The sequence below is a fragment of the Melospiza melodia genome, chromosome 1, assembly GCF_035770615.1.
Source record: "Melospiza melodia melodia isolate bMelMel2 chromosome 1, bMelMel2.pri, whole genome shotgun sequence".
Lineage (NCBI taxonomy): Eukaryota > Metazoa > Chordata > Aves > Passeriformes > Passerellidae > Melospiza > Melospiza melodia.
In genome coordinates, this window is record NC_086194.1 from 24248548 (window position 1) to 24267281 (window position 18734).

Below are 18734 nucleotides of genomic sequence, written 5' to 3' on the forward strand. Positions count from 1 at the left end.
ACTTGGCATATCAAAGGATGGGGGCCCAAACACACTCAAGTATCCTGTATAAAATGCAATGGTTTCCATGGCAACCGAGGAACTGTTACTGAACTTCAGTCATTTTTCTTTTATTAAATAGGTATACCACCATGTTAGGTCTGCAAGAGATCCAACATATATGCTAATGCTTTGATCAGTTCATGCATCAACCCATCATATGAATAGAAAGCACCACAAGAGATTTTCTGTTGGGGTCACTTTAGCAAAAAAATAATGCAACAAGTCAGAATGTTTTAGACAAGGGCAAGGCTTAAAAGTGAAAAGTCCTTTACTTAGTAATAAAATAACACTTAATTGGGTTGGAACATTTCTGCCTGTTCATTACCTTTAGTTGGTAATACAACAAAAAAGATGGCATTTTTCATATTAATTGCATATTCAGGGTATAATATTTCACATACTCACTATGAAAGAATTCCAGTTATGTGTCAAATTAAACTACTTGCATATAAAAAAGTAGCATCTTCTGCCCAGAAGGCAAAATAGAAACTGGAAATAAAAGTGAATTCAAACACTCCTTGGCCTAAAGCAACAAGAAATTAAAAAAACCCAACCAAGTATAATGCAACAAAAAAATCATTGTCATTGTACTTAGTATGGCCTAATTTTTCCTGTAAATGCATTGACTGTCTTTTTATACTTCCTCAATTTCTTTTTGCTCTCTTTTCTCCTAATTCCCCTCTGTGTACTGTACAGACTTATGGGTGTGCCACAAAATATACAATTTTTGTGGGAAAGAAAGATGTTAGAAACTGTGCTAAGCCAAAATCAAAGAAAGAAGTAGGATGCGGGATTCAAAGGAAGAGTTAGGATGGACTGTATGACAGCTAGAACTCTACAATTTTAGAAAATCGCAGTATACTTATGATGAGTCATTTAAGATGGAACAGAGGTCAAGGTCCTCCAGATTCTTCCCCATTTTCACTTCCTGAGCAAATAAGCTTAAATACTAATGTAAAAACTCAGTAATTAAATCTACATGAATTTTAATGACATTGCTCAGAGGGTAAAACCGTAAGAATGAAAAGCAATATGCATAACTGCATCTGGATGCTTACAAATATCAAAGGAGAATAATACACTCCTATAAAGAAATCTTTTTTCCTCTGAAGAATAGGAGATAATGTTAAAATCCTTGATTAAAATAATTACATTGACTAATTTAAAAAATTAGTCTATTAGCTAGGAATTTATTATAATGGAAAAATTTAATGCTTGGTCGTAAATATATAATATGGTAAAATGTCTTCAAAAAAGAATACAGATCTTGATTCAAACGGAAAACCAGATCTTGATTCAAATTTGCACAGCTTGTAACACAATGATGTTCTGTTCCACGATGACGGAGTTTCAAAGGAATCACCTCTGCTGAAGGGATTATGATGCAAAAGCTTAACTTCAGACAAGTCCTTTCCCACTGTCAGAACAGAAATCCATAATTTCTCCAAATGACCACAGCCTGATAGGACATGCTACAACTTCCCATTCCAGCAACCAAATTTGAAATCCCTTACAGTAAAACTGTAAAACTAAAAAAAATAAAACCCCTGTTCTACCTGAAAACTGTGGTGGAAGCATGCAGGAACAGTTCTGCTGAGCGTCTCACCTGGACCAGGTGCCTATACAGACCCACTAGTTCTTGGAAATACCCACAGCAGTGTTCAGAGCAGGATATTTCAGTCCTGAAAGGAATGTTCCATCAGGATGAAAGGGCTTCTCCATCTTAGCATGCACCTCACTGGGAATTAGTGACATGTTTGTGTTCATACCTCTGAATGGGTTTAGGGATATCTAGGGAACCCTCAGAAGAAAATGAGGGTTGTCTATTTAGCACTCCTGCTGTTCTTTCAGACTTCTGAGCTCATCTGCATCTACTGTCAATGAAGTTTTTCATGCTTATCACAGAATGTCAGAATATGCTCAGTTGGAAGGGACCCATCAGGATCATTGAGTGAAGCTCCTGTGTCTGTGCAGGACATCCCAAGAGTCACACCAAGTCCCTGAGAGCATTGTGCAAACCCTTCCTGAACTCTGTCAAGCTTGGTGCTTTGACCATGACTCTGGGGAGCGTGATCCAGTGCTCAACCACCCTCTGGGAGAAAAACCTTTTTGTAATATCCAGCTTAGATCTCTCCTGACTCAATTTCATGCTATTTCCTTGAGTTCTCTCACAAGGAGACAGATCTATACCAGATCTGTACCAGAACCTGCCCCGCTGCTTCCCCTTGTGAGGATGCTGAAGACCACAATGAGGTCTCCATCAGTCTCTCCTCTCCTCCAGGATGAACAGAACAAATTACCTCAGTCACATCTCATAAAACTGCCCCTCCAGACCTTTCACCACCCCTGAGACTCTCTTTAATACCTTAAGGTCTTTTTTATTGTGCTGTCCAAAACTGCACACAAGACTCAAAGTGAAGTTGCACCAGTGCTGAGCAGAGCATCAAAAGAAAACCTAATGTGGACATCTTCTCAAGGTACAAGCTTCTCTGTCATGATGATTTGACTAGCAACATGGAAAAAGAAAAATCAGACCTGAATACCAACTGTATAAAAACCATTACTTACTTCAAAGAAAGCAGCAAGGGATCAGAGATCTTATTTTGATGAATATGAAATACAAAAGGTACTGTTCCATCCTTCACTTTCAGCTTATTTGTTTCATATAAAGTATGAAACACCTTCCACTTTTTAATTCTATTATATTGTATTGTAGCCTACTACCACTGCTTGTGAAGCTGCTGAAGGCAGAGGAAAATAAAAACCCTTTGCTTTTTAATATGACTTAGAAAGCCTCAGGCATTTTGTACATTTTTGACTGCCTATGATAAGGAAAGATATTAACAGTCCTCTTATTAAAAAAATTATTTCACCCCTTGGCATGAAAAATAATAAGAAAAAATTACTAGTGAGTAGCCAGCATGAAGGGTAACAGCACACAAAGGTTACTCAATACAAAGAAGAATTAACATGCACTTAATCATGAACATTTTTATTTCTAGTCAGTCTAACAGCTTCCTCAGTTCATTATGAATCTAAGAGTTTTGGAAGGATTTATGCGTTTTACTTGCTAATAGTGTGAGGGTCAGATTACAGTTGCAGTGTATCAGCTGGAGGAAAAGTAAATTCTACATAAGCACAGCAGTTCCCCTCTCAGACAACCTGGTCTTTGCACACTATGCTGCACACTAATGACACAGACAAGAGTAAAAAAGAGCTCCTTAATCCTTTCCTGGTGAATCCATTCTCAAGAACCAAATTTCTTTAAAAAGATGAGGGCCGGAGCTCTCAGACAGATCTGGATGACAAACAGCACTGAGAACAGAAGGGAAACAAGAACATGTACACATAAAGTAAAAAAAAAAAAAATAAAAATCCAAGTTGGGGGATAAAAGTATCTATCATTGCTTGTAAATTCTAAGAACAGCGGTAGTTTTTGTCCTTGCTTTTCTGAGTTAATGTCCAAAACTACAGCACAGGATAACGTGTGCACACATTCAGCTGTGTATGAGTTCCATTTTCAGAATCTGATAGTTCGATACTGAAGCAGTGCAGAAGGCGATGTCACATGTGACTATACATAGAAAATACACAGAGCCTCCTCACAGCAGGGTGGGAACTCCACCCCCTCGAGGGCCTCAAAAAATCTCTGCAGGGTAAATATATAGCTGATGTTGTAAACACAAAGTAGAGTGAGACAGAATTCAGGAAACTCAGGCTAACTTCAGACGTTTACATTGACTATAAAAACTGAAAATGGTCTTTACATTGAGACAGACTTTCCTCTTTTCTGGATTAATACAGATTCTTTATTTAAACTTGTCAAAACCCAATGTATACACATTCTAACTTTTGATCTGAATTTACCTGATGCAAACATTTAGTTTTTTTAAAATTCACTCATTTTATGTAAATTGCTTTTTAACAGTTGCATCTATTACTGCTTGCACCAAATTTCATTTTATATCATGGAAATACAGCTCTCAGTAGTTTTGCTGATAACTGAAGTTATGGATACATTTTCATCTTTATGTAGCAATAATTCTCAACTGGCTACTACAGTTTTAAATGATGCACTCAAAAGTACTATTCAACAATGTCTTTCAATGTTATTTCCCATTCCTGAGCCATTGTAAGATTTTTCATTCTCTTCTGCAATAAAAAATGGATCACTAGCCAGGCTTTAAGAGTTTTAATATGTTAACTTGTCACTGTCATGTCAAAAAGAAAAAGGGGGTTGTGTCCTGTGAAGTACCAATGAGAAGTCTGTGGCCAAAACCATGGACTGGATAAGCACTTATACCAACACCATGTCCCGAAGTCCTTGTTGTTCTTTGTATACTCCACTCCTTCAAAGCAGCTTGAATATTTGTTCACAGAATGTGTTTGTACTTTTCAAACAGAATATGAAGACCTGGAATGAGATTCTGGCCACAGTGAAGTTAAAAGGATGTTTTCCATCAACTGCATGGAAGCCAGGATTTCATAGCATGGAGATTCAGGATTATTGTACTGGTTTACCGTGCCAGTTTCCCATCAGCAAAATTTGAAGCTAAAACCAAATTGGTGTAATTTTCTTCTTCATCAAAGGGTCCTTGGTAGTCAAATAACTGTATCTGCGAATACCAAGCTTCGTGTTTAAGACTTAGTTCATAATATAAATACATTTTTCCTACAAACTCAAAGTTTCTACATTTTTGGAGACTGATAGTAATAAAAATGGCCTTGATTTCTGTTGAAATTTATTTACTTAGTCCGTAAATGACTTGAATTCATCTGGCTTCATTGTATGATATTTTTCAATGTAAAGTGCTTTTATTGTCCTCTGAAATCACAGCTCAAACCATGTTTAAACCTCAAAGTCAACTTCCAAAGAATCAGGGAAGTCCATATTAGAAATAAAGGGGGGATTTTCCCCACTCTGTTCAATAAATGTAATTTTTTCTCTATAAAATCTAGCTGCAATTTTCATACACTGATTTTTTTTTTCATGGACTGGTGAAAACTAGTTTTCCAAAACTAAGTTATGTAGTGACTTTGGTCCATTTAACAAGGTCAGACTGTTTATTCTTGACCAAATTCTTTCCCACTGTAAAAAGGTACTTTTAAATGCCACATTCCAAAACAGTGCCAGTAAGTCAATGAAGCATATTTTCCCACAAGAACTGATACCATGCACAGGCCTCTCCTTATTTAATTATTCTAGTGATTAAATTACATAAGGTGCACGATATCTTCAGTGTCCCAAATAATTTAAATCTATCAATCTACAATGCCAGCTGTGCTTTTATTAACTTAAATAGTTTTACTCATTCCAAAGCAATACTGTCTGAGCACCATCAGACAGTAAAAGAAACTAAAAGAAATGTAAGTAAAAATTCTAAATATTAAAAAAATTAACCAAATGCAAAATTCACTGCCGATTTAAAGACAGGCCTTCTTATTTGCCTTATAAATTGGCTTAGCTCATTGAAGCCTTGTTGATTTACATGACCTACTACAACAACCATAAGAAAATACAAACCAGTAAAGTATTTTTAACTTTTAAGCTATGTTTGCAAGCTAGTTTTCACTTAATGGAGCAAGAATATAAATATGTAAACAAAATTAAGGAAAACACCATTACATTAAGAAGATACATATCTACCTCTGATGCCTTCTGTTTAGACGCTACAGTGAGCAGAGATGTGTTTTTTCTTAATGTATCATGGCACCCAGATCAACCCAGCATACTAAACGTCACAGCAAGAATTTCAAATTTTTCAGTCATCTTCTTTTGCATTTTAAGAATTAACTGACTGTTTCTGACCTTACAAATACAGTATGAAGCAAACTTTGAAGTATTGTGTGGAAAGATGTACATACAAATAAAACAGGGTTAAAAGGCATCAGCAACATCTTTTTTTCTGAGATGTACTGTGAATGGAATTACAGCACCAGTGGGGGAACACGTTCTTTGAAGTGATCAGTAATACACTTGCAAGGTAGTCAAAACTCCTCTGCCTCAAATGGACATAAGTAGATATTATGCTTATAGTATACTAGAAGAAATGAACTCAAATATTCACACTGAAGGTGTTAAAAACATAATACAGGAAAGTGCTCGATTATAATTTGATTCCAACAGAGCACCTTAAATATTCACATCCCTCTTCCCCGACTAATCAAAAAAATTTCAAAATCTCTCCTATGTGTCTTTTCACAATGCATACATATACAAAACTTCCCCCGTTTTTCAGACACAGCATCCTCAGGCTGTATTAATTTATAGTATCTTTTGCCTGAAAATTTAATCAAAATAGGGGACTTAGTTATTTTTACAGTATAGATGAGGAGGGACAAGATGTAAAATGGTGATGGAAGTCATGCATGTTTTATTTAATAAAAAAGGTGTAGAAAGTCTTGTTTTCCTGAAAAAAATCAAACAGGAGGATATAGTTTTCCTCCAGGACTTATTTCAAGTACTCCACCCAGAAGCTCTCAGCTTTCTCAGCATTTTGCTGTACATTTTCCTGTTGATGTCTGTGACTTTAGTGTCTGCATTTGTGCACTGCTTCCATTGCTCCTTTCACCAATATTTCCACAGAAAGAGGAAAGCTCATCATCTGATTCCTGTAAGGCAAACTGTGGTCCATGCAGTGTAAATGACATAAATGTAAATTATTAGCTCATACCTATACAAAATGAATGCTGAGGCACACTATAGGTTCAATGACTTCTACATGCTATCAGAATGAGTATTAGATGATGATTCCAATCCCTTTTGTGCTGGTGTACAAAGGTACACAGCTAAATGTTTGTTTTGTATGAAAACCTTGAAAACTGCAGATTCTTGACATAAGTTTTCTCTTATGTTTGTGTGCAGCTTGCCTGGGATCCTGTAACTAGTGAAGAATGAACTCATTACAATGTCTGCTACTGACAGGCCTCTTGGTTCCTTGCTCTGTGTACCTTCAGCTGTCTCAAAAACTTGCCTGCCACTGCCATTGAGCATGATGCGTCTCCCCACTCTGAGCTCCAAACCCATCAGCAGCTGTGCGCTGCACTGTGGCTCTCAGAGATACAGTAGCAGGTAGGATCTGTCTTTTGGGAGGCTGCTTAGTGGCTGTACAACCACGGTGTACATATTCTGCACTTGTTTTCCATGTTCTCTGTTCCCTCCACTAAAGGAAACTCTTCCTCTAGGTCAAAAAGGGATTTCCCAGTCCAAAAATGTGGAACAGTTTAAGCTGTTTTAAGTTTTAGTTGAATTTTTCTTTCACTGATACCTGTAGTTATCACCTGATGTTTCTCCACACTCCTTGTAGTCTGTATCTCATCTTTAACAGACTACTATCATCTGCTAACATCACCGGGCTATCCAAAGATGATTTTAAATTCCACGTGCCAGAAAACTTTTCATCTCATGTATCATAATGATCTTGTCTGGAAGCTTCTCAAAGAGCAGAGGTTCATTCCAGCTGCCCCAGTGGATAAGCCATACACATCCATCCTTCTGTAAACTACATGAAAGGAGAATATAAAAATCTTTTGAGGATGTATTTTTTTTTTGCCAATATATTTTTCATGGTTCCACTTAATGTTGCACTTGCAATCAGAACTTCACCAAGGTGCCTAATCTGTCCTGTCCTCAAATGACAGGGAAGATACTGTAGAGATTCACGTAACACTAATTAAATGTCTGGATTTTGCTGAGTGGTGTAAAGACAGGATCATCATCCAAACTTGTGGCATTTCTGAGTCAGTACTTCCATGGGACTGTGAGCTCTAGGATTTGTAACCAATATGAACAGAAACAGCTCTGAAAGTTTTGAAAAGTAACAGCTGAAGTGAGAAGAACTCATAAGAACTATTTCTAAAACTGAAAATTAAAAACTCTAACTCTTGATAACTTATACAGTTCTTCAGCTCAAATAATTTTGCAATGTTGAAATGCATAAATAAATATTCTCTAATGTCCAGTACAGGTGAGTGGCCATGGAGTTGACAGTTCTGTAGAGCTGCAAGTTTCTTTTCTTCAGTGGAGACTCCTGCAGTCACAGATTGTGTGTGCAAAGTCAAAGATCTCTTTTGGAAGCATTTCATCGTCCACTAAGCATTCTTCCCTTTGTTCCACAGAACAGAATATATGCTTTTTCAGATCCTTTGTGCTAGGAATAATGCTGTTAAAAATGTTTCTTCCAAACCCAAGTCATTCACCCTAAGTATAGCAGAAGAATCTGTGCAGTACAGGAGAAAAAAATACTGTGGACTGTCTTTTCCACTACCTACTCAACTGTTCCTGTCCCAGCCAAAGAACTCCTGCTCTGAATTGCCTCCTAGGTTTTTTTGATAGTGTGCTTTTTCCCCCCATGCTTTGGACTTGCTTGACACTACATACTTAGAACAGTTAAGGTGAAAAGGAAGTAGTACAGCATTAAGGGTACTATTTACTCACTGCAATAAACAATTCTTACAAGATAAGGGGATTAATTTTGGATGATAATAGCCATAAAAAATATGGTGCAGTCATTTCTGAATCACAGCTAAGGGTAAAACCCAAGAACTAGCTGAAAGCACATCTCTTTCTCTACATATTTCTTCAAAACTTATTTCTTCTTTCCTGCCAGTGAACAATGAAATAGCTGTTGACATGGCAGGTTTCCATGGTTGCAATCTTGCATTTAGGGCCCACACGGTACAACCTATATCACCGTTAAATCAAAAAATATCTCCTGCTTCCTAAGCACAAAGTCCCTACCTCCCGTTATTCCTCATTTAAATCCACAACATGACCTCAGAACTCAATCAGCATGAACTTGCAGGTTGTTTTCCCTCCTTTTTTTGCATCAGTTTTCTCCTGTTTCTGTGTTTAGTAGATTAATTGCTCATGTTTCTTAATGCTAGCTTGTTTTGGCTTTTTATCATCTGCTCTTTGTCACTCAGGCCCAGTAAATGATGAAAACTCTGAGCCTGCTTCAAATCACTCTTAACTTTAAAAGCAAAAATGTACTGAGTCTTCAAATAGTATGCAGTCATTCCATTTTTTAATTATTTTTTCTTCTTTACTGGAAAGCTACTACCAAGATGCCGACGTCATTACGATAGTTGCCCTGGAGAGCAGAACAGCTTGCTGACTGCAAACGAATTATCCACAGATCAGCTCTTCCACGCTGATCACAAGTTTAATGTGTATTTTCATAGACTGCATCTGTAGAACAAGCTTTCCTTGCATTTATTACAGAAAGAGCAAAATCCAATGCAATGGTTAATTTATCTGGTCCTTCAGCTGTTCTGATTCACACTTGAATTCTACAGACTTCTGCAGTAGACAACAACTTTGTGCATTTTAGAACCCTTGTAAGTTTTATCTTCAAATCTCCTTGTTTATTCAAATCTCCTTTAACAAATCTCACAATTTTTAGCACATCTCATTCAGTAACTAACCTATGACAGTTTTGCATATTTCATAGAAGCAGTTATGCATTTTATTAGACCAGTTTCAACTACTACCACTCCTCTGACAGACCTAAACAAAAACTCAAACCCTTGCTTGTACCTCCAAGGTCTGGCTTCCAGTCAGGTGTAATTTACTGAACTATATTGGGAGTTTTCGATATACAGTAAGATGTCCTGGCTGGTTTTGTACTTTTGAAAAGCATTCTGCAGTCATCTTTCATGACACTTCTATTTCACTGAATTATTTCTTATTCTTGGCACTTACATGACTTTTTCCTTTTTTATAAACACTAGTATTTTTACTACTTACAAGGAAATGTAGTTTATCTGATCAGAATCTCTTTTTCCATTGTCTTTTAAACATATAACTGTTCCGGAGTTTCAGAGAAGCAGGTTCTAACTGTATCATCATCTGATTCCTTTCAATAAGAAAACATTCCATCTCCATGGCAAATCTTACAAATCCCCAGAGTCCTTCTGGCTTCTCTGCTTTACCTTGACTACAAACCCCCATCACTGTCAGCCTCTGTGGTATCTGTGTGTCATAAGAATCCAAGTGTCCTTGAGTGTCTCTCTCTTCCTCCTCTCTGAAGCTTTCAGTACCCAATCCTGCTTGAACTGATGGCTGTCCTTGACATTTTATATCATGGCCTTATAATGGACCTGAGCAGCTGAGGCCAAGTATAAATGCTCAAATGCTGACAGAGCTGGGCTGCTTAGAAAAGTTACCAGAAGTCTCCTTTCTGTTCCTTTTCCTTACCATACATACAGTGTACAATGCTGAAATGAGCTTCCCTGGGATCTTCACTAGGCATTTATATTATTTGAGCTGGGAAAATGTGAGTCTACAGGATGCACAAAAAGTAACAAAATTATAAACAATCTTCTGATGGGTTCATTTTTAGGTGCAGGTGTTTATTTCCACAGTAGTCTATGCTCCTGCTTACTTGTGTGTGCTGATTTTTCTGTTCAAGTCCTTTCTGAAGGTTGTTTTTTTTAAAGACTTCCAAGTTTATCCAGGCTTTTCTGGTATCCCTGGTTTCATGGAAGGTCTGACCAGGTTGGTTGTCATTTATTGATGTGACTTGCCAGGATCACCCCATTTCCAGATGGGGAACATTGTAACCTGACTTCCCATTCCATCTGGAATTTTTTCAACTTGCTGTCCCAACAGGGATTCAATTCTTGCTTTCAGATCATCTTTCATCCCTACCTGTGAAACTTTCAGGTTGTATTTTTGCTTCTTTAGTGAAGGGTCTCTCTTTTACACCTCATTTTAAGTTTTTGTTCTTTCATAGCCCATAATTAAATTGTAAGCCTCCTCTGGTTTTGAAGACTATCTCTATTATTTGCTCTGTCTCATCTTAATAGAGTTTCATGAGTTCTTTCTTTGGAAAATGAATTTGGCTCTGACATTTATGCCAATCCCTCTGACCTGCTGACGGCTTTTTCCATGATGAGTGGAGCTCACGAGGTACGTTTCTGAAAAAGCTGGCTATATAATGCACATCAAATCTTGAAGGGGCAAGTACAGAGATTTGGAACTGGAACAGACTACCACAGTTATCAAGATTTGCCAACTTGCATCACAGAAATTTGCCATGCTCCCTCTCAAAGTTATTTGTATTTCTTCCCTGCAGTGGCCCTACTGTAGGATGTTTCAGAATCTCCCTATTTGATTTCTAACTTCCTGACAAAGGTTATTTATTTGAAGTTATATAAGTTACTTTAAACTAACTAGTTCTCATGCCATCACTGTTTTTTTTAATGTGCTTTCACTATCTGGGTCCTTGATGACATTTTTAGGCATCAATTGCATTTACTGTTATGATTCATTCTGTTAAAGTAATTCAGATTCTCCTTGTCTGACAGTGTCCCTTGATTGTTACACAGAAATCTGTCCTTCCCCATGACTAGTCCTGTCCAAAAACATCTCTCAGCCACAGAGAAACTGAGCAGCTTACAGTATTCTAGATGAGGTTTGATCAACTAATTTGCATTGTGGCATCAGTATTTTATTATTTCTTATAAATTATCCTACACGTAACAGTCTACATTTTCATATGCTCTTTTCCTGCATCTAAATGATAACTCATAGTCCATATATGACCTCTGCAGCTTGCTACCAAGCCATTTGTAAGGTCCCAAAGCTGAGGAATTAATCTTGTAGCTCAGTAAATCTTTTAGTCTACCTATCTTTGTCTGGATTTATCCACTGAAATGCTGAATATGGGAAATCTAGAGAAATCTAGTTGAATTCTTTGGTGACCTGTAATTTACTGAAATCTGGAAAATCTAAGGCTAATATACTTCCACTATTTATCAAATTAGTTATCTCACCACATTTTTGCAAGGATGAATGTATTACAGCTATAGGTAACTGACCTCTTTAAGGCAAATACAGGGCACTGGTCATCTGCAACCATTTAGCCTACAATAACAAGGAATATAATGGAGTTAAATTAAGAATGGGACATTGAAGGCTGGACATCAAGGAAAAGGTGATCTGAAAGTGATTATATAGAGGCTTTTGAACAGGCTCCCATGGGAAGGTGATGAAAACCCTGTTTCTGGGCACATTAAAGTTATGGGCAAAACATTACAAATGCAACAGAGAACAATCTTACTTGTTTCACTGGACTAGATGATTTCTCAGCTCTTCTTCTGAGCTCAAGAATTCCACACCAGCAATGCTGAACAAGTACTAAATATTGTTAGGCTAAGAGGAATTTCCTGGGCTGTACCTGTACAAGGGAATTCTCAATTAGAAAAGCCTCCTACAGCAGGACTTTGGCCAGCCTGAAGAGAACGTTTATAGTTACTTCCCCACCACTGCAAAAAAGTGCCAACAACTCATTTTTATTACACATTAAGCCCTAAGAGCATTTCTGTCAGCACTGTACAGACACCTGCCTTCACTCTGGAGCAGCAGGAGCTCCAAGGACAGTTTGCTGCTTGGTCTGCTCCTCTTGCTTTGGATGTCTCACATTCAAGTACCAAACAGGCCCATGCCTGCTTATTCTGTGTGCTCTGATAAGAACATAACCTCAGGCTGTATTTTAGTGTTTCAGGATGGTTTGAAATTATGTGGGAACAGTTTTGTAAATACACAGGGAGAGACCTTGTCAAACAATCAAATTGTTTTTACAATCCAGCCCACTCAATTATCTCTGGGAGTAGATGTAAAAACAGAGCCACTTAAATCAACGGAAAAATAGTACAAAGAAGATGTAAATCACTGGGTGGGGGAAATGCACCACATATTTTTACATCTGAAAACAGGAGACAGAAGTATGGTCACACAAAAGCAGGATGCTCTTTTATAACATAGAGAAAATAGGCAGTAGTGATTTTCTCCTTTCCTTTCTCTCTTTTACAACCTCTGCCCTGATTTTTTTAGCAGACTGAGCATGGCCTGTTCCTTATAAAGTCAGTTCTACATCCTAAAGTTTGTTCACCAGGTATTTCTTTGAAATGTCTAATGCAGTACTGTACCATTACTAACATCTACTGTATCTTATTAAGTGAAAGAGAAGAGAAGAGAAGAGAAGAGAAGAGAAGAGAAGAGAAGAGAAGAGAAGAGAAGAGAAGAGAAGAGAAGAGAAGAGAAGAGAAGAGAAGAGAAGAGAAGAGAAGAGAAGAGAAGAGAAGAATGCTATTTTATCTTAACATCAACATGTGAAGGCCTATTTCCACTGAGTACATTTTTCTTGCACCAGTGGAACTGTGCTGTTGCAAAATGACACCAAATTTCACCCTGAGGTGAAAAGGCAATGCCTCAGAAAAGCAGAATTAAGAGGAACCTAAGTAATACCAGGTGTCAGATTTAAAACAAAACAAAAAGCTTTTCTCACAGTGCCGAAGTAAACAGCATCTCAAAGTAGAAATGGTTCAAAAAGTAAGCAGATTAGTTTATGAAAGATGGGTACTTCAGTAATTTTTTTAGACAATGATCTAGATACAAGCTGTAGAATTGGAAATTGCTACATTTCTGATTGTTGAGAGCTTTATCTTCTCTCCCTCCTGAGCACCCTCTCTTAAATATTACCCTTTGATAGAGCACATAGTCAACCTCTGGTCCAGCCCAGCAGAAACTTCCTTTGTTCTGATATAAACTGTGCTCAAAATGGCCCTTATTTTCCTTTTTTTTTTTTTTTTAACCAGGATGAGGTAAATTTATTTTGCAGGCTTGCACTGGTGCAGCTGCAGGGTTGCAAAACATGCAAAACTCAGCTCAGTGTGGAACAACCTCTGTCCTCACATATTCTAATCTCTGCAGCTCTGGAAAGGGGTTTTCTGGAAAAGGGCACAGAAAATATTCTCATGTGAAGCCAATTTGCTTGTTTACTGTGAAATAATTTACTTTCTTTGAAAGATTAAAAGATAGGCTTTTTGTGGTTCATGATAAACCTGGGTCTGAATCAGAGCAGAGGGCTGCATTCCCTGCATTCCTGACAGGTCTCAGGGGTGAGTCCTGGCATCAGCTGCAGAGGAACAGCACAGGGCGCCCAATGCAGGTCTTGGCACCGTGGGGGTAAAAAACACTTCAAACACTGATACAGATGCCCTCAGAAGTTTTGTTACAGTCAGATACAATAATAGCCTTAAATGAACCAGCTGGCTGGTTCATCTAACACCTTCAGAACAGGGTAAATCAGCATGAACTGAGAGGTATTGAAAAACATTTCCACCTCTGAGTTACTTTAGTTATTCGAGGCCTCAGCTGAACACTTCAGATGTGGTTCCATAACTGACCCCACCAATCTCAGATGGTGGTGCCCAGGGAGTGGATGTCTCCGTCCTTCTGCTCCCCCTCCCTGTGTGTCAGTGCTTTCAGTCTTGTGCCCATGCAGTGATTTGCATCTACTAAGCCACCTGGAAATTAGTAACTACTTTATACAGGGTTCATTTTCAGTCAGACTGCAAGGGAGCAACCACTAATGCTGAAGAAAGGGAACTGGTGGAAGTGTGCAGTCAAAAGCAGGGCCACCCTTTCAGCAGCAGCAGAAATGTTACATCTACTTACACTGTGAAACAGCACCTGTAGATTATTTCTAGAACATGTCTCTAGAAGTTACCAACCTTGTTATAAACCCTCTGACTCTGTGAGAGCAGGTAGCACAACTCTTCCAGACAAGCCTTAAAAATTTAAAGGTTCTTTTGATGAGCAACAAAAATTAAGTTGGTTTTGAAAATTATCTTATATGATTATAATGTAGGTAAGTAAGAAATTTCTACTTTCCTAACTTTGTTAATGTGTATTTCCATACTGCCATTTGATTAATATTGTGACACCGAATGATCTGTTTTGTCATCGTTATTTTCATATAAATCTGGGTTTTTTTAGTGAAAATCTCATCTGAGTCAAGGCATCATAAATATATCTTAAAATGTTTTTGGTTATCTGCAGACCTTACAGTCAACATGCTGATAATGATTTCTGTTCTTAAGATGACTCCAGAGATAAATGACTCATTTTATGTGATGGAAATAACCTTCCTAGAGGGTGTTGGGAGGATGCAATAAAGATCCCACCAGATGTTAAAATATCTGAAAAATTCACAAATTTTTTCACAAAGCCAGACACAGACTTTTCATGCAGAACTGTGTATTAGTAGGGAAGAGAGATTTTCCTTAAATAAGACAACAATTTGATCTTACTGCACTTCTAAATAGCCACAAACTCCCAGCAGCAGCACTGAAAAGCCCAAACCCATTTATTTTGATCCACTGGATGCCTGTCTGTGTCTCATTTTCCTTTTCAGGGACTAGACAAATGCACCATAATGAAAGAACTGGGGATGAGGGCCCAGACCTCCGGTGACATGCTTCCCCTCGACAGTGAAGGGAAGGGCACATCAAAACAGTGCAACTTCCACCAGTCAGAGGGGAAAGAGTTATGACCTTCTTAAACCATGCACGAGATAAAATCAAGTCTCACTGTACTGATTTCATTAGGACACCCTTTACACTTAGTTTAACTTAGTGGCAGGTGGTTGCTTAATTTCCATAGGTGTCCTCCGATGTCTGATGGTAACTGGGAGCTTTAAATAGATTGCTGAATCAGATCCATTTAGGGATCCTCAATGGATCTCAGGTTAAAGCTGTACTGCAAAAGACTTGGAAGAGGTGGCCATTAAAAAGAGGAAAAAGATGACAAAAAATGAGGCAAAGAAAAAAAAAATTTTGTCTGTGCTCTCATCAATCATATTGCCTCAGACAACCATTTACATTTACATTATTTACTAATGGAGAGCATTTACTGGAAAACTACGATGCAACAGTGGGAAGGAAACAGAGAAGTACTCATTTCTTTTTGGAAGAGAGTTCTTCTGTCATTTTTTGGGTTTGTTGCTGTAACTAACTTACATATTTGTTTTTAGAGAGTAAGCCCCATTAGTGAAAACTATTTTATGCTCCCTTGCTACTATACCAACAAAATGAAATCCAAGTTCTTGCATGATGTGACATGTAAACCATTTGCGCTGAAGTGACTGCCAGAAATGGATGGAAAGTTTTTATCCTGAAGAAATACTCAAATAAAATACTAGCATAATCTAAAATTATGTACTGAAAGTAACTGCAGAATATTTTGTGTCCTCTCTTTTCAGAAAATGTATTTAGTTGGGTCTAGTACTCAACAACTTACAGCATCAGTAGAAAAAGTGATCTACTCTCCCTTCTCTGTTGGGTAAATCTGAAAAAAAGTGTTTTTTTTTTAAAAAAAGGAAGACATAAACCAATTTTGTTGGCATATCACAGGAAAAAAAACCCTTCAGTGTGCTGACATCTAAGGTAAAGTATGCATGTTTTCAAAGAAAGTATTATAAGTGTGTTACAAACACTAACATTTTTCAGTTTCACTCAAGATCCTGATACAGGCCAGGTTTTAAGAGCTGGATAGCCCCAGCTCCACCTAGATGCTCTGATCACAACTGCATGCACTTATCTCACTTAACATTCCTATATGCCATGATTCAGCTTCATTTCCTTTCTTCAATGCGGTCAAAAGTCATCAGAAATAGATAAATGGATTATTCCTTTTTGATAACACAACTTCAGATTTTCCAGACACCCAATTGCTCCTTTGCTCAGAGGAAGTTAGCACTGAGCACCCATTTTTCTGCACCAGGAAAAATGTGACAGTTCATTAGCTTTTGCTATCCAACTCTAAAATTACAGTCACATCAATCTACCTCCTCTGTCCTATGGAGCTTCTCTGTTATCACAAGGCTATTCAAAATTTCCCCAAGGGCCAAGACCAACACTTGGAAAAGAGTCTAACTTTGCACGAAACCAAAAGCATGCCCTGCCCTCCTCCAGCTCAGACACCCCCACCCAGCCTCATTCTTCCTAGCGCTGTTATTCCAGCCTCGTATCAGCTCTCAGGCTGAACACAGCTGGGAGCAGTGATCTCCACCCTGCCCCCCCAGCCCGGGTAACCTTAGTTTCAATCTTTTATTCATTCATTCATTCATTCATTCACTGACAGAAATATCAAGAGGTTTCTTTAAATGACAGCAATATGCCTGCACTACCGGTCTGCCAGAAGGATTCTTCAGCATTGTGTAAATAACCAGCTGTTAGAGAGAGACTGCTTTGAAGTTACCACTTGCTGCACCCACAGCACTTGGGCTGGATCAGTTTTTACTGGGTTACTTTCATGGCAAGCTCTTTTTGTCCCATCTGAAGAGGTTCTTTGTGAGCAATGAATGAGGATGCATTTGGGAATGGTCTGATACTTCAAAAGATGATTCTTGAAGTTTATCTTGCAGCAAGCTTCTCCTCTGAAGGAAACACTGCAGAGCCCTTGTATTGATCACAGTGATAGTCTTTTATCACTGGGCTGTCTGCACTATCACTACCCAAAGCAAATCTTTGCAAGCTCTGACTTTTATTAATTGATATATGTATATTCTGTCTTTTATAATGCAATACATTTTTTCTGCAAATGCTTCAAAACAAGTTGGTCTTGCTGAAGCCCATGAAAGTTTACTCCCTGTCTGATGACTATCTGCAATTTAGACTATTTTTGTGATAGTAAAGTCAAGAATGTCTTTATGTTTAAAAAACAGAAGTTTAGGGGGTTGGAGCTGCTTTGTTTAGCTGTGTTTCCTCTACTAGGTTTCAATGGTAAAAACAGAGGTAAAAACAAAGCAGCATTTGCACACCTAAGCAGCTAGGCAAAGGTGGAAGTTAAAATCAGAAAAGGAAAATTGACAGCGAAAACACATTTAATACAAGTTTCTAACCTGCAATCACTTTGTAGGAGCAGTGAAGACTGACATTTAAAACCATACCACATTTATGACATCTAAGCAACACACCCCTATAGTTTGCTATGTACTCAGACACAAGTTTATTTCGAAGATGTTGAAAACTGTTTTAAAATACTTATTAACTTTTAACTAACTTTGAAACTATTAATTTTTTAACTTAAGAATACCAATGTCATAGCTGGTTTTGCCTTTTTTTTACTTACATCTATGCACACATACTTGATTTATCCCTGATCACAGAATATTTCAACTATTTTAATATTCTTTAGCTTAGCTGCAATGACACTTGGATGCTTATCTGAACATAGTATAAACTTGAATGTGGATAATCCCTTAGGCCAAACATCTCTTGTTCACAGCAGCACCAAGAGTACCAGCTCATGGGTTTTAACACATGATTTCTAGCAGGCAAGTATTAGATATTTGAGCAAATGCACATACTTTACAAAGCAATCCTGGCAGCGTTCTCTTTTGCTGTGGTGGATTTCTGGGTGTTTTAAACTTCCTTCCTAAGAAGGTTACATGGTCATGGAAAAACTCCTGCTCAGTTCTGTAGGTATTTTTTCCTCATTTCATGCAGAACTTTTCAAAAATGTCCTTCTGCAAACCTTGTGGCATTCTGCAATTTTAGCTTAAATGATTTTATGCATCAACAGAAACACCCATTGAAGCTGCTACTGACTGGTAGCTGGGAAACAAAATATGAGCAATTCAGGAAGAACCTTTCTGTTCTTTTCTTCTGCTTTGAGTTATACTACCAATCTTCCCAGCCAGATTCTTTCACCTTTGGACTAGACTACATCCTACAGGCAATGGAAAAAACTAGCTCTAAAACACAGGTTTACATCTGTTTTATGTGACAAGGATTTTTCCCTATGTTCAGCAAGATGATGTAATTTTCTGCTGCTTCCTGTCTTCGTTCACTCTGAAGCCAGATGGCCATAGTTACATCACACACAATGGGAAGACCCTTGC

General features: G+C 37.8%; 1 protein-coding gene across 4 annotated transcripts in view; it reads right to left on the bottom strand.

The window, feature by feature from the left end:
• Positions 1-18734, bottom strand: part of CDK6 (cyclin dependent kinase 6) — a 137091-nt gene that overhangs the window by 59892 nt on the left and 58465 nt on the right. The gene's annotated exons all lie outside the window — the stretch shown is intronic.